The sequence below is a fragment of the Alexandromys fortis genome, unplaced genomic scaffold (genome assembly GCF_014885135.2).
Source record: "Alexandromys fortis isolate MF-2015 unplaced genomic scaffold, M_Fortis_MF-2015_v1.1 scaffold_64, whole genome shotgun sequence".
Classification (NCBI taxonomy): Eukaryota; Metazoa; Chordata; class Mammalia; order Rodentia; family Cricetidae; genus Alexandromys; species Alexandromys fortis.
Window position 1 is genome coordinate 2,653,866 of NW_026067976.1, and position 25,940 is coordinate 2,679,805.

Sequence of the window (25,940 nt, forward strand, 5' to 3'; positions counted from 1 at the left end):
AAACGAGGGTATGATGTGAACACTTCAACGGCCACCGTACCCACAGAGAGATGGGAATTGTCTCCACCCATGATTTCTGCTTTTTAATAGTAATTGGCCTTGCTTCTAAAGAGTTGTTAAAGTAATCAGACCGCAAGGAAACAGAGTATTTGTCCAGAAAAAAAGTCCTCTTATTAATATTTGGGATGTGTATTTTCCAAAAATTATTTCCTCTAGAAAAGGTTTGCAGCAAAGTGACTTGAATATCTTTTTAAACGTGGAACAGGTGTGGGAGATGGAGAACCCAGCCAGTAAATGCAGGGGCCGCTGGTGCTGGCCTTTGCTCTGCTCGCTCCGGCTCCTGAGGAAGAAGTGTGAGGTCCAAATCCCCACTCTTGGAGATTCCACACTTTAGAGAAGAAAGCTGATACAAACTAAATAAGTAAATCATAAAGTATAGAGAACATTTTATAGAGGGAAATAAAGACAAAGGATTCGAGAGTTACAGCCGGGCTCTCCTGTGAAATGACTGCGCCTAATACCATAGGCAGCGAGATTGCTCTTCACCAGAAGGTTATGCTGACACCTCTTTTGTATTTTATTTCGTGAGGACAGCAAAATGTCCCTCCGTACAGGTTCCCATTCTTTGGTTCTGTCCACACAGGAATGTCTCAATTTTTATAGCAACTTAAAAGTAGAAACCACAGCGTTGAAAACGGAACTGGTTTTCCTGATGAGAACCCAGAGGTGATGAGGCCCGTGGATACGAAATTACCCATTTTGACTTGCCTAATACGTGAGGTGGCACCGTCTTAACTTCTTCACTGTGGCAAAGTTCCATCCCATAATATTTAGGAGGCTGGGTGAAATGGGAGGAAGCAATAACTCTGGGACTGGCTGCGGGGAAGCTTCGGGTGGCGTGATGATCTGCCGTGCACCAAGCAATAAACAAAAATCTGTCAGGCACCAGGCCTTCGTTCTTGCGTGGAAAGGAAACAGACTGTGCCCAAATGCATTTATTAGAATTTGAAGCTAGCCCAGAAACTTTCCATGCCTTTTCTTTTTTATGTAAAAAAATATATATCACATTGACTTGCCTTGAGGTAAACAGATCAATTCTGCAGGGTGCAGACTAATTCTATAGAACAGTTGGCAAATGGAGATGAATTCAGCTCTGTTAAGCATATGTGAAGAAGGAGTCCTGCGATGATTGGGAGTGAGTCACCAGCACGACCAAGTAGAGGCTGTTCCGTGCCAATGGGTGTGTCAGCCAGCCTCACTTCCACTCCCTGCTCAGGCTGGAGAGGGTCACTCAGGTCTCCAGGCACGAGCACTTCTCTCCTTTCTCCGGTTTCAGGAAGAGGTCTGTGGCTTCTGACTGCTGTCGGGAGCCACATGACAGTTTAATTCAAGTTTTACAAATACAAAGCAAGAGAGACAACAAAAGCAATACTCATGGGAGTAACCCAGCTCGACTAATATGGGAGGAAGACGGGGGAACAGGTGTAGACCTAAAGGGTATAATAGCATTTAGTTGGGTACCTTCTTGAAGTTCCAGTGTTTCCCTGGGAATTAAGCAAGAAAGCGATGTGTTGATAGGAAGTATGATTTTATGTAACTTTAAAAAGCATTTTAGGTAAGTTTCTATATGAGATGTTCATGCATATTTCATTTTTGGTGACTCCTGTCGTGAGATGGGTGATTCCAGAAAGATGAGCTTGAGAGTGCTGTAAAGTTTAAAGCAGAAATTTTGACAAGACACATGGCTCTTGGTTTGGATGTTTGTTTGTTGTTCCTTGGTGACACTGAGCTTTCCTTGGAGCCATGTTTGAGTCAAAAGGTCCAGCAATCACCACATATACGAACCCACCTTTTGAAGAAGCAGATGTCACTGGGTGTGGTACCAGCTCTGTGAAGCTGAGACAGCAGGGCTGCCATGGGCGTGAAGATGATAGCCTGGCCGATGTGATGAGACCATGACTTTAACAGGAGGGAAGGCTCAGGGGAGGATGAGGAGAGGCAGCAGCAGCTTGCGCACTAGGAGCATAAGAGCGGTTTTTGTTTGTGTTTTCTTGGTTTGTTTTGCCCCAGGCCATCCAAATCTGAACATAAAGTGATGGGACAAGGGGTAGCTTGGCTTTTCTTTCAGGCCTTATATTACCCCAGAAGCATTTTCAGCATGAGCTAAGTGTCTGACGAGTGAGGGACAAGCGTTGTGAACGGCTTCACCTTGATGCCCACGTGTGCATTCTAGTTCCTCCCATTCAAGTGGGAAGAGTTAGAAGCATGGAGGGTACAGGAATCCATTCCCTTCCAATGCTCACCTCGGAAATACTGTGTTTATGGCTTCCTCTTTTTACTATTGATGCTCCATCTCACCATGTTTGTGGCTATTTCCTTTAAAACAGAATAAAAGTAAAGCCTACATAAAAAGTACCCTAAATAAAATGAAATAAAATGTCACGGTTGTATAAATGAAGCTCTGGAAACACGGCTTATTTTGTAGACAGTTTACCTCCTAATCTGAGAATTTTATCAAAACATTCAACCGAGACTGTACACATTCCATCCTAAGCCAAAACACAGTAAAAATAAAATGTTGAGCCAAACTCTATTCCTTAAAGTATTCGCTCATTCGGGAGGAGGCATGTGCAGAGTGCCATTGGTTCTTTTAACTGTATGTCATGGCTGGGGGTGGGGAGTGGACAACACCTGACTGAGTTTTGTAATTAAAATGTGCAGTGTAAAATTAACCACTTAGCAGATGTTTCGGGTGCAAGCTACATACTGGGGTTTCTCAGCCTAGGTGTCATTTTCTTCGTCATGGGGCACTGTCACAAGCACCCTGAGCCATTCAACTGCATTCCCAACTTCACAATCATCCTCCAATTGGAATAACCAAAAATATCCCCCAGATGTTACAAAATGCCCCTGTGGGGAGGAGGGAGCAAAATCACCCTGCTGGAATAGAACATGGTAGATAACCTACCTGTGGTACAAGACAGAGGTGTTGAGGGTGCAGAACAGCACTGGGGACTGAGGGTGGAGGGTTGCCCACCAAGGGATGGGCATATTGGAGAGAGCAGAGGGAAGAAGAAGGTAGACTAGGCAGGCCCTTAAAGTTGTTAAAAGATGTTAAGTCAAACTGTGTCTTGCTGACTGGTCTTATGTTAGTGGTGCACAATCTAGTTGGGGGGGGGGAGGGCATCTAAAGTATGCCCTCTTAATTTCAAAAATGCTTAAACTTCTAAATATATAAAAAAAAATTGTAGTGAGGAGCTGTGGGCTGCTTCCCGCCTCCCAGCTTTCGGCCACCAGCTAGCTTTACCCAAAATAATTACACAGAAATTGTATTCTTTTAAACACTGCCTGGCCCATTAGTTCTAGCCTCTTATTAGCTAACTCTTCCATCTTGATTAACCCATTTCTAATAATCTGTGTAGCACCACAAGGTGGTGGCTTACGGGGAAAGATTCTAGACTACATCCGTCATGGGTCGAAGAATCATGGCATCTACCTGAATCTGCTTCTTTCTCCCAGCATTCTGTTCTGTCTACTCCGTCTTTCTAAGCTGCTGTTCTATCAAAGGCAGTTTCTTTATTAACCAATGAAAGTAACACATAGACAGATGACCTTCCTACATAAAAAATTAGAATGCATTCATAAGTGAGAAAGTAGTAAAACTAACTCATTTTTAATTTCCAATTTAAATGAAGACTGAATGATTTCTGAACTTAATCATGAGCAAAGTAAAAACCATGTAGAAGTAATTGGATGGAGTGTAAGCTCAGTGTTCCCACTTCTATAGATGCCACAGGGACGTTTACTGAAGGAGAATGGTATATATGACCCTGTGTCAATAATGTTACCACTTGGGAGGACTTTTTCCTTACCCTTCCACCCTCCCCACAGAAAGAAAAATCCCACACTGTTGAAACATTGGATACTCTTCCCCCAAGTCTTCTTTTGGGGAGCAAATGTGCACAGTTGTTTTTCAAATACTTTATTGAATCTTTCATTTAATCTTAACTTTGAAATCATCCTTTCTCAAAGAAGGTGACTTGCTAAACTTTATTGTGTTAGGAAATCAGAAACCATCCCATGCTGTTGTGTGGGAGTGCCATTCTCTTCCTCCTAGTGTCACCCCCAGAATCTGATTGGGCAGCTCAAAGCGATGCATTGATCCAGATATGAAGCTGGTTTTGTGGCCGCCAAATATTGTGGCTCTGGATCACTCATAGACGTCTTCTAAGAACACTTGACCTTCAGTTCCCCTTCATGGAGTTTTCATTCTCTTTAAGGGATACAAATTGTGTCTGTACCAATTTGACTGCTTGGCAAATTAAAGTGCAGGAATACAGCAGATGCTAGACTTAACTAGGGATGTACTCCAAATCAGATTACATCATGAGCTGGATTACATTTCAGACATCTGAAATCAATCTTGAATATCAAGTGCTTTCAAGTAAACATAAATATGTAACTCCATAATGATCTGTGTGGGGGAAATGCTGACATCACTAAAGACATCTCACCCAGGCAAGTGTCTCACAAACTCCTTATAAGTACTTGCTGAAGTAAGTAACGTGTGCCGATTTCTGTCCTGGCAGCAATATATAGAAGGCTTTTCAAAATTAATTTTGCCATGTGTTTTTTTCTTTCTCTGACTATGACTCTGAACTTCTATTATTAATTATTCATAGAAATTCCCTTCAATTTAAGCTTCAACGAGAGTCCCATGAATCGAACAATAAATAGCCTGTCTTTCTGATCCGTCTATAGAGGGAGATGAGCTAATAGCCTTGGTACTTCTGTAGGGCCCCTGGTAATATTGCAGCAGATCCTAAAGCCATATGGCAAAATGTCTTATTTCAGAGAGACTGTGTTGAAGTCATTCTGCGATGATGAAAGGAGCAATTGGTAACAGAGGATAGGAGAAAATCCTGGATTGTAAATTAAGTGAAAGGTGATAGAATATTTAGAATAGACACACCTACATTAAATGTTATTTTTAGGATGAGGAAGGAATACCAGATGTTCTGAGGGTTTGCTCTTTTTTTGATGCATCTTCTTTTTCTTTGTTTTTGAGTAGAAATATGAAATAGATCAAAACTCCTTCACAACTGTGCAACAGAAATAGAGCAAACAACACAAGCGCCAGATAAAGCCCTCCTGAAAATAATTGTCACAGCTATTTGCAGCTTCATTGTGAATTAGACCGCAGGAATGTGCATGATAAAAGTGGCATCTGCCATTTCAAAAACAATATAATTTATTTAAAAATGGATCCGTATGCACTGCTTAGATTGACAGGTCTTTAAATTTTGATGATAATTTTATCACTACCACCCCCAAGTCCCGGTATTTTATGTGCTTTTTTGCTTTGGGATTTTCCTTGAGTTAAAAATTGAACAATCTTATTGCACTGCAGAAAAGATTTCATTACTTGCTGAGGTGACCTTCCAGATTCTATTAGGACAGGAAAATAACCCTTAACAACATCACTTAAAACCTGTCTTCCCGTCCTGCCCTTCGCCTGATTCTAGCACCTCCAAATGTTCTAGAAACTCTTTGACATTTTCCTTCTCCTTGATTTTCCCAGCCAGAGTCTGTAATAAGAATGTGTGGAGGATCTTTGGAAGTCATCCGCTCCATTCTTCTGCCTGCGTCTGTGATTCTGAAACTCACACTATATTGTCATGAAGGCTTTTTAAAGATGAGTGCTAGAACCTAGAAGATCTGACTGGAATATCCTGTTTCTTTGATAATTTAACAGACAACCCAACTTGTATTTCTGCACCTGGTGGGCACCTGGTCATAGTGCTTTCTTCCTCGTGGAACACCCCATGATTTCTTTAGCGCCTGTCATGGTTTGTCATCAGTTTTAGGTATTGCATAAGAACTACAAACTAGACGTTAATTAACTGTTTTCACCTTTCCTATTACAGATACAATGGTGTCAAAGAAGGTGAATTTTTTTCCCGTGTCACTCTATAGCAGTCACAATACTTCTTTTTGTTTAAAGAGACCCCAAAATATGCATTTAACCCAGTATTTACGGCTCAGCTAAATTAATTCATGAGGAGTTATATTTTTATATTACCTCAATAGTCCTGAGTCTGAGACATTAGAAATGTCATGGTCTAGACAACAATGTGGACCCTAAGAGAGACATACATGGATCTAATCTACATGGGAAGTAAAATAAGATAAGATTTCCTGAGTAAATTGGGAGCATGGGGACCATGGGAGAGGGTTGAAGGAGAGGGAGAGGCAAAGGGGAGCAGAGAAAAATGTAGAGCTCAATAAAATCAATTTAAAAAAAGAAAGAAAGAAAAAAATTTCAGGGTCTGATTTCATCTGTTCCAGCATTCCTCGATCCACTGGCCTGTGCCTTGTACCACACATGAAATGACTTAAAACCACTCTCTACAGTTTCCATTCGACTCAAGTACAACTGTAAAAGTAAGAAGCACTCAAAACAAGCACAGTTGACAGTTTCTGCAATGCTTTCTCCTCTCTGGAAAGACTGTGTAACCACGGAGGTGTGAAGAATTTGAAAAGGTATTAAGGGAAATTATCTTATATTAGAAGATGAAGAACTAAAGGGACCCTGGAGTGAGGTTGAAGAAGATAGCCTATTTATTTGAAAGGGGGAAGAAGAAAGAAAGAAAGAAAGAAAGAAAGAAAGAAAGAAAGAAAGAAAGAAAGAAAGAAAGAAAGAAAGAAAGAAAGAAAGAAAGAAGAAAGAGGGCGTTTCACTAATTCAGTGATTATTTCATCTATGCAGTTATATGAAAATGGTGACCAATGATTTCTCTATTAATATACAAAAATAGAGTCTTAGCAAAAACAGAATAAGCCTTAGAATGCAAGGTTAACTTAGATAAAAAGAAAATACCCTCAAAATGAAGATGTTATCTAGTAGAAATGATTACTTTGGGATGGTCGATTATTTCATTGGAAAGTAATAGGAATACAGAGATATGAGTGTCTGGCATATAGAAGTCAAACGCACATTTATGAGCCTCCTATTTCCATACTGCTTAAGATTTCTTTCAATTTATTACTTAATTTCTTGATTAACCTCTTTGATTTCATCATTTTTATCATAATCCCATGGGTGAAGCTTTTAGACTTCGTTTTCAAAAGAGGGAGATGACATTAATGTTTGATTACTTTATCAAGAATATTTTTGTCTCCTTGTTTTCCTTCTTTTGCTGTTGGTACTCCAATTAAGTCAAAACATTAGCTCCAAAATGAAAAACAATTCCAGATGCACACAAAAGCTCCTCTAGCCAGTGTCAACAGAGATCAGCTTTCAGAATATTTATACCATAAAGGATGCGTGCCTGGGATCCAGCTGAGTTCACCACACTGAATCTCTATGAATATATAGGATTGGTGTTTGTTTTCAAAATAACCCACATGAGTGTATTTTTAGAGTGAAATATTTAGAGTTGGAAATTATCTGACTTAGGGACTATTTTTAACTCTTTCTTCTTTCCTTTTCCTTTGTTTCTTTCTTTCCTTTTTTAGTTTGCAGTCAAAGACTTCAAATTCCCTTCCCTTTGAGACAAGTGATTTTTCCCAGATTTACAAAGAAAAGAGTGGCCTTGGAATATAAGAGGCATGGAGGAAGGTCTGAAAGGGGTGTTTTTGTAGTCATGCCAGAGCACAATTATGGGCAGTAGGTACTTGTGTCAAGCATTCTGTTTTGGAAAAAAAGATAATCACACCATGATGCTCCTAGCAATGAGCACTCAGAGATACAACACACACATACACACACACAAATGCACACATATGCACACACCACTCTATACACACATATACACCAGTTTACACACACTATCACTTTACACATACACACACACACACACACATCACTCTAAACACCAAAAATAAAAGAAAACTGCTTCAGAACTACCGAGAAGAAATCAAGATGCGTTCTGTTTAAGTGTTTTCTGTTGAGTCAGAAATATGCTAGATCTTAAACTATATCAAGATAACATGATGGAGGTTTCTGTTGTCAATTTCTCCCATTTTGTGCACAAGACATGTTCAGCGTGACATATTCCTCCACCGCAGACTTTGAGAAGGAGCTACAGATGTAGAGAATATGACTCATGGATTATCTCAGCCACAGCCCTCTTCCAACAGACCTGTAGCTCAGCAACACTCGAGGGCCGGCTAAGAGTTCATTCGGATCTCATAAGCTGCTCTCTGTGAAATTCCACATTTGAGTTTTTAGACAAGACCATCTCAAGTTGCTACTTACATATTTACTCATTTGCTGAGATTTGGGTACTGTCTTCTGTGATTCTTTTCGTAATACCTGATACCTTAATGCAGAGTAAGTCAAACTGATGACTCAAAAACCCTCAAATCAGACCTTTTATTTTTTTACACCGAGGGTTTTTTTTTTTAATATGATGTAAAGGTTCTTTTCGGTTTTTTTGTTTTGTTTGTTTGTTTTTTTGGTAGGCTGAAGCATATAAAAGCCATGCTGCCAGTGCCACACTGCTAGTACTGTGACCAAGAGAAAACAAGGTCTGAATAGTTTCTGTTGTGTGCACTACAGAGAACCAGTTCTAGTTTGATTTCTGTTGCTGTGCAAAACAAACAACAACAAAAACAAAAACCAGATAAAATGCAGCGTATGGAGGAAAATATTTAATTGCTTAACACATCTGGGTCACAATCCATTGTTGAGGGGCATCAGGGCAGAAACCCAAGCAGCAGCTTGTCACAGAAGCCATGGAGAATCACTCCTCGCTGACTTTCTTATGGACTCATACTTAGAGAGTTTTCTTTTTTTTTTACTTGCCATCTCTTAAAAACAAGCAAATAAACAATATTTTAAAAGTGCAAATACATATAAAATATATTGAACATTAAAGATTTTGACATCATTGAGAATTAGAATTCTTGAAAAGATGACTGACAGGTCGTTAATTAATTTGCAAGAGCCCAGCCCACTGTGGGAGGCACAGTTCTCTGGGAGGTTGGTCTTCAGCTGTATAAGAAAGCTGGTCTCTTTTTTTTTTAAGTACTCAAGCCAGTACTGGTGGCACCTACCTCTGATCCCAAATAAAGAAACAAAGGCAGATGGATTTCTATGAGTTTGAAGCAACAAACATAGCAAGCTCTAGTCCAATCAGAGATGCACAGTAAGGCCCTGTCTAAGAACGCTACAATAAAATTAAAACAAATAAAAGTACTCAAGAGTTTACCTTAGTTGCAAAATGAAGCAAAGTCCTCAGCATTTGGTAATATAAGGTACAAGGATTGCTGCAAGTTCAAGACCAGCCTTGGCTACGTAGCAAGACCCTCGTGGGGAGAGACTGAGTTCAAGGCCAGCCTGAAGTACACAGCAAGACCTTCAGGAAGAGAGACTTAGTTCAAGGCCAGCCTGAACTACACAGCAAGACCTTCAGGGGGAGAGACTGAGTTCAAGACCAGCCTGGGCTACGTAGCAAGACCCTGTCATGGAGGGCGACTGAGGCAGAGAGACAGAAGAGACACAGAGGAAATTTGGGAGGAAGAGAGAGGGAAGGAGGGAGAGAGAGAGAGGAAGAAAAAGGGGAAGAGAGGAAACTTTCTATAAACCCCTAAACTTAACAGCTTTAACAGCTTACCATACCAACTCCTTCTTTCTCTACACTGCCTCTCACTGGAGGCCATTTCTCCCCCCTCAATGGCGACTTTAATGAGGATCCTCAAGGAAGCCAGTTTCTCTTGTGTCTCAGCCTCGGCTGTCATCAACATCTAGGAAACAAGATGATCAATGGCAGACCAGAAGTGAAACAGTAGCGAGACAAGCTTAAACACATGCCCCGATCTGAGACAGACACACACACAAAGCACAAATGACTTTAAAAAATATTCTTCGTGACCAATAGGACAGATGTGACAGTGGTGCATCATCTTAAATATGAAATCTCCTCTTTATCGTACAAACCAAAGTCATTATCACGGTCTCTAGAACCTTCTTCCTAGGCCACCACAAAAGCCAAGGCAAATACAGAGGCATAGAATTTGTACAAAGCACACTGCAATAAATTAAAGTTGTTAAGAAGATCTAAGGCTAAACTCCTCTGTAAAGCACTCGCATGTGAGTCAGTGAGGTGACCACGGGTACTTGCTGCCCAAGCCTAGTGGATTGAAGTTGAGTCTCAGGATCCACCTGGTGGAGAGATGCAATTCCCAAAAGTTACCTCCACACTCATGCTTTGCCATATGCCTTCCGTCCCTGAATAGAGTAAATAAATAAAATGCCTTAAAAAGAACTCAAAAAGCACATGGTGATAGGGAACGGTGTAATTCAGATGTGAATTCCACCAATGCAAAAGTAACTAGAACAGGGTAATTAATTGTCCCAAAGCTCGTAGGAGGTTAGCCACACTTCCTCGCCCACTAAATTGGTAATAAGTATTTTGCAGTAAGAACACTGAGGAATAGGAATCCTTTCCGTCCCAAAGCACAGTGCCAAGAGAGTGTCTTGTAACTGCAAACACAGGGGCAGCAAGCCATGCCCCTGATTGTTCCACCAGGCAAGCAGTCCATGCCCAGAAGGAGGGTGCATCACGAGCTTTTGCATTTGGGCTGTTGTGTGAAGTGTGGGAGGAGGAGAGCTGGGTAAGATCCACTCTGCAGAGGACTTGATTGCTTTCTGCCAATATTCAGTTGAACAGCTTATTGCAAATGGGTCTTTCCTTCTCATATAGCTTCAAATATGTCAAGGGAAATGTGTCCCACTTTCTCAGACCAGCTCTAAAATTTCAAAAAGCAAAAAGGCAGTATAAATTCGGAAAGAGTCATGGGGGAAATCAGTTGACATCATACTCCAAAGTTCCCAAAGTTGAAGAGAAGTGAAAATGGGTCACCTTTTTCTCATAATATTTTCCATTTTTTGAAATTACAATATAATTAGATCATTTTACCCTTTCCTTCCCTCCCTCTAACCCCTCCCATGAACCCCCTTGCTCTCTCTCAAGTTCTTGACCTCTTTTTCTTTTAATGATCAGATAATAAGGCATTCCCATGGTGGATAATGTAGATCCAAGCGTTTAGACATGCATTCCACTTCTCAGTGTGGTCTTGAAGTGCCCTTAACATAATGCCAAAACCTGGTTGACAACAAGGGCCACAGGTGCCTATTCAAGTGGCACGTGATGTTGTAACCATGTGAGATAACCCCAGATGTGACCAACTGATACCCAGTTCACACTTATCTTCGTACAGCCCAGTCACAGTAGATCTTACCACGCATGCGCATTCCCCAGTCACAGTAGATCTTACCACGCATGCGCATTCCCCAGTCACAGTAGATCTTACCACGCATGCGCATTCCCCAGTCACAGTAGATCTTACCACGCATGCGCATTCCCCAGTCACAGTAGATCTTACCATGCACACGCATTTGCTTTTTGCAACTAAGTTTTAGCAGAACTTTCGTTTAGCTAAATCACTGAAAAGCTGAACCATTGACGACTCTTGTACGGAAAGACTTAATACGGGGCGATCACCACAAGAGGTTTCGTTTGGAGTTCTTAATCATAGGGGGGGGGAAGGAAGAAGCTCTCTTGAGCAATTAAGAAAATAATAATAAAAGGAAGTACAGAATCTCAAGCAAGATGCTGAGACATTCAGCATGACCATATTGAGCAGTCAAGCCTTCAAGTGCAATGAGTTGGTGCGGATTCATTTTTTTTTCTGAAATCCTATAAACATAATCACACAAATAGACATTTTTAAAAATTGCTGCAATGTCCTTACTGATCTCCAAAGCAAACATTTTGACAGCAGCCTTTCAGCAATAAATACATTTCTTCCTAGTTGAGTAATACGTGGGTATTTTCTGCTAGGTACCTTCTAAATTGGAGTCCAGCCAGGCAATTACAGTGCTAACCTTGAAGGGCAGGGTTACTCTATCGAATCAGCTTCCTGCCCATCAGTGCACCACCTAAGAGTGAAATGCAAAGAGAAATTTGATGTGTCTCGGGAATACTGTGCAAAATACCCAACTCACTATCCATTAAAGATCACATCGTAGGTATCTGGAATTCTGTTCAAAACTAGATTTGGGGGTTTCGGAACAATGCAGACTTGTGGCAAATATCGGGAAGTGTTCATTTTCTGATGAGCGTAGTACTGGTGGTTGTAAAGGGGGGAACTCAGCAGAGGGTTAAAGCCCCTTGGTTTTCTATATCTCTTTTCAGATAAAGTCTTAGCCTAATTTGCATCCTTTAACCTACAGCTCTGCTTTGTTCCCTCCTCATCTTTCCTATAACCAACCATTGCTTGTTCTTTGCCCCTATACAAAGAAGCAGATATGTGGGATAAAAAAAGCTCGGAGATCTAATTTTTGACGTGAAAAAATATAGTTAACCATAGGTGTTTAGAATCAACTGCAGTAGAGCATTCCCATAACCCCAGCTCTCAGGAGACCGATGCAGGACAGTTGTGGTTTGAATACAGCATAAACTACAGTGGGGCCCACCATGTCTTTGTTCTGTTGCTGTGATAAAATATACTCTGTCAAAAGTGACTTAAGGGGAAAGGCTTCTTCTGGTACAAGGCTACCGCCCATCATGCCATGGAATTGAAGGCTGTAGGAACTTGAAATAGCTTCTCGCATTGTATCTGGTCAGGACGCAGAGAGGATGGATGCTCATTACTGCTCACATTGCATCCAGTCAGGGCGCAGAGAGGATGGATGCACACTTCTGCTCAGCTTTCTTTCTCCACTTATGCAGTGTGGGATCCCAGTCAAGAAATGGACCCTCCCACAGTGGGTAGACCTTCCCACATCACTTAAATTCAAAGTAATCCCTCACAGACATGGTTCCCCAGTGATTACAGTTTGTGTCAAGTAGAGAATAAGCATTGACCATTGCATCCCATCTGCATAAGGAGAGATAATAGTAGAGCGGAGCCTGAGAGGTGATTCAGTCAATAGCACTGCGTGCTCTTGTAGAGGAGCCAGGTTTAATTCCTAACATCCACATGGTAGCTCACAACTATCCATACGTAACTCCAGAGCCAGGGGATCCGATGCTTCTGAACTCTGAGGGCACCAGGCACACAGCTGGTACACATACAGACATGCATGCAAAGCACTCATATACATAAAATAGACAAATCTAGTAGAGTTTTTTTTTTAAATAGCATCATTTGATATACCTTAGATATACACAATAAATTTATCTGTAAAAATTATTTAAGTAATGATGAATATTCCCTCTGTTCAAACACTGAAACAGATGAGTGATGAGTCCCCAAAAGGAGCAATGGTGAAAACCACAGACAAGTCTAAAAGGAATACAGAAGAAGCTGGTGTATTTTAAATAAAGATAACCCCAGGAGACAAAGGGTCTTGTCATCCTTTGACTAGGTTGTTAGTGTTTAAAAAGGCAGGCTGCCTCTTTCCCTTCATGGCTCTGGGTGTCCTGCACTAGCCCTTGAAGGGGAAAGCAAGCCTTTGGGTCACTCAAGGTCCCAAATTCTAAAACTCACACCCACCTTGGTTGTGCTGATAGAAAACTTTGTGGAAGGGTGAGCATATGTCACTGGTACACTTACACACACACCATGCACACACACACACACACCACATGCACACCACACACACACACATGCATGCACACACACATACATACACACCACACATACACACCATGCACACACACAAAATGTGCACACACAACGCACACACACCACGCACATAGAACGTGCGCGCGCGCACACACACACCAGATTTCTATTATTGTCCAAAACAGTATTACCAAAACACTTCCATCCTCCTACAGTTGGAAAATGTGAGTATGGAACTGCTTAATGTTAAGAAGCTATATTTAATGTATTTGAAAATCCTTATTCCATGGGGATTCTCAGGAACTGAGTTTTGATAAAACATCTTTTACTCGCTGACCAAACCCAAGTCTTAAGAAGATGGGTACTCTGAGTGTCCATAAGATCTGCCAGAAGACAAGAGAGAGCTGCCCTTAGCTTACCCAAAATGTGAGATTAAGTTGGCACTTATGTTTCTCTTCAATATTGGAAGTTCCTTCCAGAAGAAAGCTAGCATCTTAGAAATGAATCCATTCAAAGACCTCAACATAAAGCCAGCCACACTGAACCTTATAGAAGAGAAAGTGGGAAGTGCACTTGAATGCATTGGCACAGGAGACCACTTCCTAAATATAACCCCAGTAGCACAGACACTGAGAGAAACAATTAATAAATGAGACCTCCTGAAACTGAAAAGCTTCTGTAAAGCAAAGGACATGGCCAACAAGACAAAACGACAGCCTACAGAATGGGAAAAGATCTTCACTAAACCCACATAAGACAGAGATCTGATCTCCAAAATATACAAAAACTCAAGAAATTGATCATCTAAAGAACAAATAATTCAATTTAAAAAATGGAATACAGACCTAAAGAGAGAACTCTCAGCAGAGGAATCTAAATGGCTGAAAGACACTTAAGGAGATATTCAACATCCTTAGCCATCAGAGAAATACAAATCAAAACAACTCTGAGATTCCATCTAACACCTGTCAGAATGGCCAAGATCAAAAACACTGATGACAACTTATGCTGGAGAGGTTGTGGGGTAAAGGGAACACTCTTGCATTGCTGGTGGGAGTGCAAACTGATACAGCCCCTTTGAATGTTAGTATGGTGATTTCTCAGAAAATTAGGAAACAACCTTCCTCAAGACCCAGCAATACTACTTTTGGGTACCTATTCAAAGGATGCTCAATCGTCCCACAAGGACCTGTGCTCAACTATGTTCATAGCAGCATTGTTTATCATAGCCAGAACCTGGAAACAACCTAAATGCCTCTCAACCAAAAAATAGATAAGGAATATGTGGTACATTTGCACAATGGAGTACTACACAGCAGAAAACAATGATGGCATCTTGAAATTTGCAGGCAAATGGATGGATCTAGAAAACATCATATTGAGTGAGGTAATCCAGACATAGAAAGACAAATATCATATGTACTCACTCATATGGTTTTTAAACATAAAGCAAAGAAACCTAGCCCACAAATCACAATCCTAGAGAACTTAGACAACAAAGAGAGAAATACATAGATCTAATCTACATGGGAAGTAGAAAAAGACAAGATCTCCTGAGTAAATTGGGAGCATAGGAACCATGGAAGAGGGCTGAAGGGGAGGGGAGAGATAGGGAGGGGAGCAGAGAAAAGTGTGGTGCTCAATAAAAATCAATAGAAAAAAAGAAAAGGGTTCTGTGTGCCTTAGGGAATCCAGGAAGAGGGCAAAGAGGGCAGCAGCAAGTGTCAATAGGGGAGGAGAACCTCAATGTTGCTCTAAAGTAAAGACCCCAGAGGTGACTGAGTTTACCTCGACTGGAGTCATCCTGGTTAGTATTGATCTGCTGGGATGGTATGGTGATGGCACTTACATTGGAAACATACTTCCACAATAGGAGAATGAGGAAAGATGCCAACCTTCAATCAGATACTCTCCTAATTATCAGCAGGATATTTTGCTCTGTGGCAAGCAGATGTCGGTGTAAATATTGGCCGAGAACACTGCCTTTCAATGGCGGAAAATGACTCCAATTGTAGGTCTGAAACGTGTATTTTGTTCATAAAAGTGTTTGGCGATAACTCCTTCCTGCTGTCAAAGCGCCATTTTGGAAAGAGCGAGAGAAATGCGCCTCTCGTTAGAAGAGTCCCTAAAGCCCCATCCTCATGCAGACAATGACCACCGCAGTATTTTATCAGTTAAGTTGAAGCCTTTCTCTCCTTGTGGCCAGTCCTTATTCCTCCAAGAGACCTTCCCATCCTTCTGTGGAATCTCCAAACAGTACCAGTACCTTGTTCCTTCCTTTTCTCTCCAAAACATCTCTAGATGTTAGGGGCACAGCAGCAAGGGAAGCAGGCAGCTACCCACCAGAGTATCTGATGTACGTACCATTAGCTTTTGATAAATGATAGGAGGAAAATAAGCTAATAAGTGGGCAGATGGAGCAAGGGCTTCTGTCTCAGACTGTGTTTTGACAAAGTTTCCCCAGAGGTGGAATCTGAGTGCGGACCTAAATTAAGAGACAGAGTGAATCAGGCAGATATCTAGGGCAGTGATTCCCAACCAGAGGTGACTTTGCCTCCCAAGGGACAGTTGGCATCTGGGATGTTTTAATTGTCACAACCAAGGATGGGGTTCTCACCAACTTTTGCTGGACAGGGAAGAGCCAGGGATGATGTTAAACATCTTTGTGTGTGTGTGTTTGTGTGTGTGTGTGTGTGTGCATGTGTACATGTGTCTGTGTGTGTATGCATGCACGTGTGTGTGTGCATGTGTGTCTGTGTATGCGGCACACTGTTGAGGTCAGAGAATAGCTTCAGGCTTCTGTCCTCATCTTCCTCCTTGTATGAGGCAGTCTCCTCGCTGGTTTTCCACTGTGTATGCCAGACTGAGTGACCCACAGGCTTCCAGAGACGTTGGTTTTCATCTCCTGTCTCCCTGTAGGAATGACAGACACTTGGACTGTATGCTTGGCTTTTATGTGGGTGCCAGAGATTCTAACTCAGGTCCTCACACCTGCATGGTAAGTGTTCTTACCATCTCTCTGCCCCCTTAAACGTCTTCAAATGCACAAGACAGGCCTCTGTGACAGTTTCATCCAGCCTAGAATGCTAGGGACTGGGAAAGAACCTATCAGGCTAAAAAGACAGGAAATGCAGGGCCATGCCCTGAGACAGAACTTTACTTGGATATTCAGGAAGACCTAGAAGGCTTATGTGACTGGAGCCTAGTAACAAAGGGAGATACAGCAGAAAACATTTGAAAGACAGCTCAGGACCAAGTTCTATGGTAACATTCAAGACCTCTGTCACTTCTTTCTCCAGTTCCTCTTCTTGTTTGGGATCCTGTCACACACCTCTACTAGGAGACCAAGCTGGTTTTGCTAATGGATGTCCTAGGCAGCTGAATCAAGGGTTTTTGAGAAACAGGGGTTTCACATACTCACCTACATAAAGAGTGAGTTCACATCCAACCTGCCCATTGGTGGTGGATCTTGGAGTTGGCTCTCTGATGATTTAAAAAAAAATCATTCCACTGAAATAGTGGGATAGTATTCACCACTGAAGTTGTTACTCCTTGTGTGAATCTTTGAATTTAGGTTATCAGAGTCAAATAAAATCCAAAACTTATTCCTACCAGTCCGTGGAGCCCCAGTCCTAAGCCTTGATCCTGCCCTGCCCGCAGTCTCCTGGGTCCTTTCCCGTACATCCACTTGCTTTTCCTCTGACCTCCCCTCCGGCTTTTCACAGTAAGACTCCCTGTGGCTTCTAGGAAGGGTGGATACCCCAGGATTGTTCAGAGCACCAAACAGCTTGCTATACTCTCTCCTGGCCTCTGCAGATGGAGTATGGGTGACGGTTGGGCTGTGCTCTCTTAGCTAGCACATCGCCCTTAGTTCTTAAGCAGAATGTTCAAAACAACAGTAAGAGGAAAAGTGGTCCACAAGGGATGCTGAAGTCCCTCTGGGTGGGCACTTGGGCTCAGAGCTTCTGCTGCTGGGTGTCCTCTGCGTCGCATCTCATCACTGTGTTATTTTTCCACCTGCCCACATCACAGCCTCCTGCTCTCCTGCCTACGCGACAAATCTCGTTCCGATCTCTGGGTATTACTCACTTTCTCTGTTCTCTAACTTTGTTTAATGAACAGCGAATCCTCAGAATTGCAAATACATATTTCACATTTCTGCTTTCCGACGTCATCCTTGTGCTGAGCAGACAGTGGCTCTGATTTGAAGAGACAGCAAAGCTAAGTCAGAAATCAGCTTCTTAGGCAGCACGATGTGCCTGCTCGCAGGTTCCACTCTTGGTAATGCCTGGCCTTTAGGTGCTTTCTGACGATGACTTTCATCCCTAGAACATCTTAAATGTCACTGAAGGTCCCAAAGAGCTTTTGTTTATAGGATTATATCTTTCTCCATTTACCATACTCCAAATTAAAACTCGGGACATTTGGAGTTTAATACAGAGCATCATCAGCCATCAAGAGCAATGATCACAGATTACACAGTCTCTCAAAAACCCTGTGTGTTCCTGAAGACATAAGACAAAACAGAAAAAAAATGTAGTTGTCCCTTGGTGTCTGAGATGGGTTTGCTGCCAGCAGTCTCAAGAATACCTAAGTCTTGAGGTGTGCAGGTCTCTTACATAACATGGTTGTTTGCATATAACATGCACAGTTCCCCCATATATGTAAAGTCATCTCTGCATTACTTATAATACCAACACAATGTAAATTATACATTTGCTATATTGTATTAAGAAATGAAAAGAAAAATCTGCACATTTGATACAGATACATTTTTTTCACTAAGTAGCTTCCCTCCTATTTGGTTGCAGTTACAAAGGGCCAAATATAGCATCTTGGTCTTAAAAATATACTTCTGGTCTTCAGTGGGAAAAAAATCCCCAGGTCTTACTTTGAGAAATTCTAAGAAGAGACGGGTATTTTTCAATGCTACTAAGTTAATCTTCCCTTGGCCTGAAGTGGTTAAGAGATGTCCAGAGAGTGGAAAGGACGATCCCAAAGAGCTTTTGTTTATAGAATTATTTTCAGTTATTTTTAACTAGGGATGGATGAAGGACTTTCTTGGTACCTATTCCATCACACACTCTTCCAGTCAAATGCTGTTCTCAATCCATCTGCAGCTGTCTGTCTCCTCTGACCTACTTCAGGGTGGAATCAGCTCTCCCCTGTGTTCTTGCGGCAGCCTCATAGCCAATGGCCTCCCTGTAGTCCACAGCCCCCAATCTCGACTCCAACTGTGCAACCTTTCTACGGCCTCAGATTGGTCATGTTTGACCTTGGCCTTTTCCACTGCCCTTTGGATAAAGTTAACCTTCCCCACAAGGCTCACAAAGTTCACATATGGCCAAGCTTTGTTGACACCTACATTGTTGTTTCCTTCTCTCCACTGCCTAGAGCCTCTGCCTCAAGCCCATCTCCCATCTCCTACCCATGTCAATTAGCTAAAGGTTTAGACATAGGACCTCTTTCTCCTAACGTGCCTTTCCTAAAGTTCCTTTCTCCCAAAGGACCTCAAACGTGCCAACCATACCTGACCAAAGCCTACAGGCTCGTCACATTGAGTGAAATGTCACTTTCCCTAGGAAGACTCCACTGCCACCCCTGCCTCCACAGTGACATTTGGTCCTCCTATTATTTGCCGATAGCTCATTAAGGGATGAAAATAAAGCAGCTTCCCCTTGGATTAGTTTGAACAACAGAGAGCCCAACTTAGAATTCTCTACTTCTCCCCCTGTTTCCTGTCTGACCCTAATAAAGGGCTTTGCTCTACAGTTGTTGAACAGGACAGAAAACATGGCATCCTCCCCACCCACCCAACTTCATGATCTTCCTATCTCTCTCAAAATAACAAACAAACAAAAAACAGAAACAACAACAACAAAAAAAAACCCTACCAAACCAAGAAAAAAAAAAAAAACAGAGCAAAACCAAAACAAATAAAAAACCATGGAGGCATTTTGTGCTGGCTGAGTATCTTGGGTATGAAGCCTGCACTTCACTGTGTCAATCACTCCTTGGAGAAAACTGACTTTTCCCCTCCCAGCCGCTGTCAATTGCAAATAGCTTCTTGGTTAGGAGTGGCTCTGTGTGCCCTCCCCTTCAGAATGAGGGACTCTTTGTAGAAACCTTTAACAGAGTTTTGCAAGGAAAACTGAGTGTTCCCAGCTGACCCAGCACTCAAAACTACAAGCAGGTGCTACTAGCCTATATGCACATATTGTGCCCAACATTTATGGTGAATATTTGCTGTCTCAAGGTTGCTTTCAGCGGGCTGGCTGTTTTCAGCAAATGATTACAACACGCATTATTCTGAGTCAGGCCTTGAACACTATATATATATATATATATATATATATATATATATATATTAAGATTAAGGCTGTGCATTTAGCTTGGGTTATAAAAGCTGGTTGCACAGGAAATCTAAGCCCTAGTAAAGCTGGTCACTAAACTTAAATAGGCTGAGTAGGCAGGAGAGCAGCAGGTTAAGCACTTTAAGTGACCTCAAAGCATTTTATTAACTTGGCTGCAAAGTCCAGCACAAGTTCACTATTTTGGGATTCAAGAGATAGGTTCACGAAAATAAATCACCACAGTCGCCTTCATAAGGCCTGGCCTTCTCATCATGGTAGTACCTGTACCCTCCAGGGTACTTCATAATATCCCACAGAAGGGAATATGGTTGACATCATGGATGTCCTCTGCCTGAATACATGGTAACAAAGTTGTTGAAGGAAAGTAATGATTGGATCAGTCGACTTTTAAATCTCCTTTATGCTCCATGTAAATTATTCCACTTAATACTCCTATAAAGTATCCATCACTGCCCACGTTTGAAGGAGTGTAAGCTCTTTGTCTCCATTGCCTAAACACCCCAACAGCTAAGAAGCATTGGATCACTTTCCTGTTAGTGTAGGCTAAGATCGGGAGTCACCAAAGTAAGGGAGAACTGCAAGAAATAAGCACGTGAGGTAAATTTTCCAAGTGAGCACGCGGGGAAAGAGTTGTTTCAAAAGCAGCTGGGGCCTCTTTCAACCTGAGAGATACTGCTGAGATGGCCCCAGCCAGAGCTTAAAATAAAGCTGCTGAAAATAATAGTTCAGAAACAGATCTGGTTGGTCATAAAAAGACTTTCTCAGCTGGCAGTCTTGAAAATGTCAATGCCTATGTCTTTGTGCTGAAAGAAAAAGATGGACTAGTAGACACACATGCACAGATCTCTCTCTCTCTCTCTCTCTCTCTCTCTCTCTCTCTGTGTGTGTGTGTGTGTGTGTGTGTCTGTGTGTGTCTGTCTGTCTGTCTCTCTCTCTCTCTCTCTCTCTCTCTCACACACACACACTCTCTCTTCTCACAAGGACTTTAGGGTCATGAAAGTCACACTGCCTTACTTCTCACTTAGGTCTTATCTTTGTCTTGTTCTAACAATTTCTTGCTTTCTTGTTTCCCAATGGCTTGCTGCCTCATGTTTATTTTTTTCCAGAAATATTTCAATGAAGTTCTGAAACCAGAGAAAAATTAAATATAGTAGCTTTATTATCTTTATTTTTAAAAGATTTATTTATTCTTATTTTGTAAACACACACACATACACACACACACACACACACACTCACGGCATGCGGTAACTGAAGGCCGGAGGATGACTTGGATTTTCTGATACTTGTTAGCTGCTATATGGGTGCTAGAAACTGAACCTGGGTCCATTGCAAGAGTTCTTAACCACCAAGCTGTCTCTCTACATCCACTGTCATTTTTTAAGGCAAGTTAGTAATAGAAAATACAAATCAGTGTTTAAAAACAGTATAAATCATTTCTTATATTCCATCATTATTTGGGCATATATTCTCCTCTGTCTGTCATGTATTTTGTTTCTATGTAATCTGAATCTCTATGTGAATGCAGCCTCTTTCTTACCATTGCTGATGTCTTTCTGTGCCTCAATCCCCTACTCAGGCTTCAATGCTCTGAGCCACTAGAGAACTTCACTGTGAGAGGTAGCGTCTCATGGCCCCCCAGACATCCTCCCTGGAAACTGTATTTTAACAAGCTCCAGGTAAAAGCAAGCGGTGGCTCAAGGACCAAATTTCAGCAGTGGAGGCTGACATGTTTTATAAACACTGCATAGAATGTCAGTGTCAACATAGTTAAATTGCCAGACAGTCAAGTGATTTTTGACTTCCCGGAAAGATGGAAAGACTTCCTTATAAATAAGAACGCACACTCTTGGTGTTCTACTCAAGCACAAACACTGTAAGCTGAATGCTATACATGTTTGAAGGAAATAATTCATTTTTAAAGAGGCTAGAGGAGGAGCTAATGCCACTGGAGAAGGCCATAAGACTGTCAAAGTGGCCTTTGCACTTTCTAATGATCTTGCGTCTTCCTCAATCTGCCTTGACCCAAGGCCAAATTGTCTTTAACTGTTTTGTTAAATGTCATCATGGGGTTATTTGGAATACTTTCCCCTCAGTCTTTTCTCCAGGCTGTCTGATTCTGTCTGTCTACCTTCTTCATGCAGTTGTAACCTCACTTCCATACCCACAAAGTCCTTCCTAACGATCCAGGCTGCAGCCCTCACCACTATTCTCCGAGTCAATTATCTCAAAGCACACTTACCTACTTTCTCTTGATGCATCTGGACCGTCACTCGGTGCTTCTCGCCTCTTGACCTGGTTATACGAGATTGAGGGGGATCTTTAGTGTTTGACTCAGGTCCCCCGACATGCCCCTCCCTCCAAGCAAGGGACTGGGTGCAGGGGACGAGCTTATAGTTTGAGTCTCCGTTATAAAGTTCACCGCTTTACAATCGCATGTGAGTTCCAGGAGCCCTGGTCTGGTCATTTATAAAGTATGAACAATATCTTCAAGGCTTACGTTACCTGTCGATTAGTTTTCATGCAGGTTGTGATTACAGTCTATTTTAACATGTCCCTTCACCTAAACACTTTGCTAGAATATCTCATACTATAACTTGTCTCCAGATTCTGACTAATACATGCGTGTCTCCTCCCTCTCCATAGACACCAGTCGATGAAGAGATGCTCTAGACTTTCTTCACTTGTTTACATTCTAAAATTAATATCTATATCAAAATAGATCATTGAAATGTGTATGTTTCACAATATCATGCTGTTAATATAGTATTTTAATCATTTGACAGTGTCATACAATGTGTTCTAATTATATTCATTCCCCACTTCTTTCCCTAATTCCTCCTAGATCCACACTCACATAATAAGAGGTTAAATATATGTATATTTTGTGGAATTACTAAATCGGTGAATTTATTTGCTTCCTATTTATGGCAAGAAGTTATAGTAGTGATAGAAAGTTTACTTTTTTAAAGGCTTATTTTATTTTGAATGTGTGTTTGTGGGGGGGTATGTGCGTGTATGTGGGTGCGCGCACGTGCACACACACATACTTGCACAGGTGTCAGTGAATACCAGAAAAGCCATAAAATCCCTTGGGTCTGGAGTTACAAAAATTTGCAAGCCTCTTGATGTGGGTGGATTGGTGGTGTCAAAGCTCTGGTCCTCTGGTAGAGCTACAGTAAATGCTGTAAACCACCGGGCCATCTTCACAGCCCCAAAGTTTACATTTTAAATAAGCTTATTTAGGCAAAAATATTCATCTTATGGCGAAAGTCTTTTTAAATTATCAAGCATTTACATTATAAAAGTATAGGAACCCCATCATACTAAAAATGACTGACGTTTCAGAGGCGTTTACCTATAGGTAAAGCAACTTGCGGGTATCGGTTGTTATCTTAGTTATGATGATATAAACTATGAGCTGATCAGTTCTGATGTTTCCTGTCTAGCAATCCTTAGACACAATAGAGTCTAACTAAAATGTACCTGTATGGAAAATAGACCAAAAAGATGAGTAACCAGGGTAGATAGCTCAATATACACTGGTTCCAATTGGAAGAAAATGAATGGGTTATTTGGCAGTAAGATAGTTTTTTCCTCATTATCTAGAACAACCAAGTTTTAATGAACACCAAATCTTGTCTAGGAAGAGTTTGATTCAAACCTTTATTCATTAGAAAAACAAGTTTACTAGGCTGTGAGTCACCATGATTACTACCATAATATTAGAATGCAAAGCAAATTCACGTAGAGTTTTTATTTTAACCTTACAAAATCAATTAAAGAAGGAGGAGTTTTATAAAGAAATAAAATAAAATGCTGTGAAGAAAAATGAGTTCAATGGAAGTGAGGGTGGGATAAGAAAAGGTAAGAGGGGTGAAGAGGATCAAAATACATTATATGTGTAAGAAACTATCAATAATAAAAGAAGGAAAAAAGAAATGAGGTAAAAAAGAGATTATGGAATTATTCTAATGCCATATGGATATTTATAGGTAGAATAAGAAATAAAATATGTTTACTCTATTAACGAGATAATTTGCCATTGATTTCTGTCCAGCATGGGTTTCTGGAACATTTTTCTTTCCTTGCTCATCTGAGCCTATTAGATAACTTGACTCAAGGGTTCCAGATTTGAGTTGTACAAAAGTGGGATTACATTACATAAATTACATTAGTTTGGGAGAATGAATTGAATTAAGTGGGATTGGAATGGTGTCTGGTGTTGTTTGTCTGAAGAGTGTAGAAAGGAACGAGCCTTTCACTGCAAAGGATGAAGAGCAGGCATCTGGTCAAGTGGACCAAAGTGTGGACAGCTCGTCTTCGGGGTACTTGGAGGTTTCCTGTCCTTTCTTCTTGTGATCCGAACGAAGGCAAGAGAATGTGGAGAGTAAAAATGTCAACCTCAGACCTGAAGCAGCTCAGTTCTAAACCCTGCTTCTCCCATTGTCTGTGAAATCTTAGGCAAGTTATATAACTCCTCTGATTTCTAGTTCAACTACACATTGAGAATAGTAGTGTTTGCTTCGGATGGTGGTGATGGAGTTAATGTGTGCACTCGGAGTACATTTGCATGAGATCCATCCACACACTAGAAGGTGCACACTATGAGATGATGGAGATTTCGGGAAGGAAAATGGGAGCTAGTGTTGTGGAGATGTCAGGATACTCCGGGACTTACAGCCTGCCCTGGAGGTGGGAATTTTTCTCTTCCTTTGGATGATGGCAGTGCCTTCTGGCTCTTTTGTTTACTTCATTAGCCAGTGTTTCCCAGCATGTCTTAGCATTCTGCCTTAAAGGAGGCACTCTGCACATCTAACTACCATTTCTACCTTGCTGACCTAATGTTTGAACCACTGATGTGGAACTTGGTATCATCTTGTCCGATTGCTATCTGGCTTCCCACTGCTTTCTTCTACCATCATGGTCCAGGCCTTTCTCGAGTCATCTCCATAGCAACCATGGACTTTCTCCCATCATGCCCTCCTTACTCAGGACTCTCCAGAAGCAGACCCCAAGACAAGGCTTCCAGTATCAGTGGCTTACTCAAGAGATCTAGAAAACATTGACAGGAAAGTGCAGAAACCAGGAAGGGTGCAGGCCACTGAGGTGCATTGTAGGGCCACTGCCACTGCGGGTGTTGAGACTTTATTCCCTGGGAGGAAATTCTAGGAACTGGCATGCATTCCCCAGATAGAGGTGATGGTCCCTGTCCATGTTCCAATTCCACAACGTGGGAATATGCTGCCCTTCTATGGTGGAATTCACATACGTGATTAAGGATCTTGGGAAGGAAAGATTGTCTTGAATTATGCAAGTAGACCTAAAGAAATCTGAAGGACCTTTTAGGAGAGAGACATCAGGTCAAGAGTTGCAGAGAACATTGAAGATCTTACCCTGCTACTTTTGAAGATGAAGGCAGGGCCCAAGAAAGAACCAAAAAAACAGGGATGGTGATGTATACCCCCAAATTTGAGGGGGGGAGGCAGGTAGATAGTTTAGTCTTGTTCCTTAACTTTCTATGTTTGGTTGTGCAAAGGGGGAGGTCAGCAAGCTTGGCTGTCTGTTTGTGTGCAAAGTTCCGAGTTTAGTGTACAAAACTTAAGAAGCCTGAACTGTTGATCTCTTCAGTCTGCCTTCTGAGAATAGCAGCGGCAGCACCGTGGGCAAGCGAGAAAATCAATATGAAGAAGGAGAAGGTTAATTAAGGAAACATTTAAGACACGTGGCTGTCAATCGGCACTAAGGATCCCAAACCTGACTATGGCACAAATATGCTCGGAGAAGCATGGCCTCTCGGGAACTTAGAGTTGAACGATCTACACACTGCAGCAAGCACACGTACCCTTCATCCTCAGCCCACCCTAATGCTCAGTGTTTCTATGTCAGAACCTTTGTGGGAAAGGCTTCAGACTCAAATGACCCCTTGAAAGTTGACTGTGCCCTTAACATTGATTTTCTCAAACTGTGATCACTCTACCTGCTATT

General features: G+C 41.6%; 2 protein-coding genes across 4 annotated transcripts in view; one reads left to right on the forward strand and one right to left on the reverse strand.

The window, feature by feature from the left end:
- Positions 1–25,940, reverse strand: part of Focad (focadhesin) — a 1,203,139-nt gene that overhangs the window by 1,151,408 nt on the left and 25,791 nt on the right. The window lies entirely within an intron of this gene.
- The window catches only part of Slc24a2 (solute carrier family 24 member 2), a 249,380-nt gene that overhangs the window by 57,376 nt on the left and 166,064 nt on the right, over positions 1–25,940 (forward strand). The gene's annotated exons all lie outside the window — the stretch shown is intronic.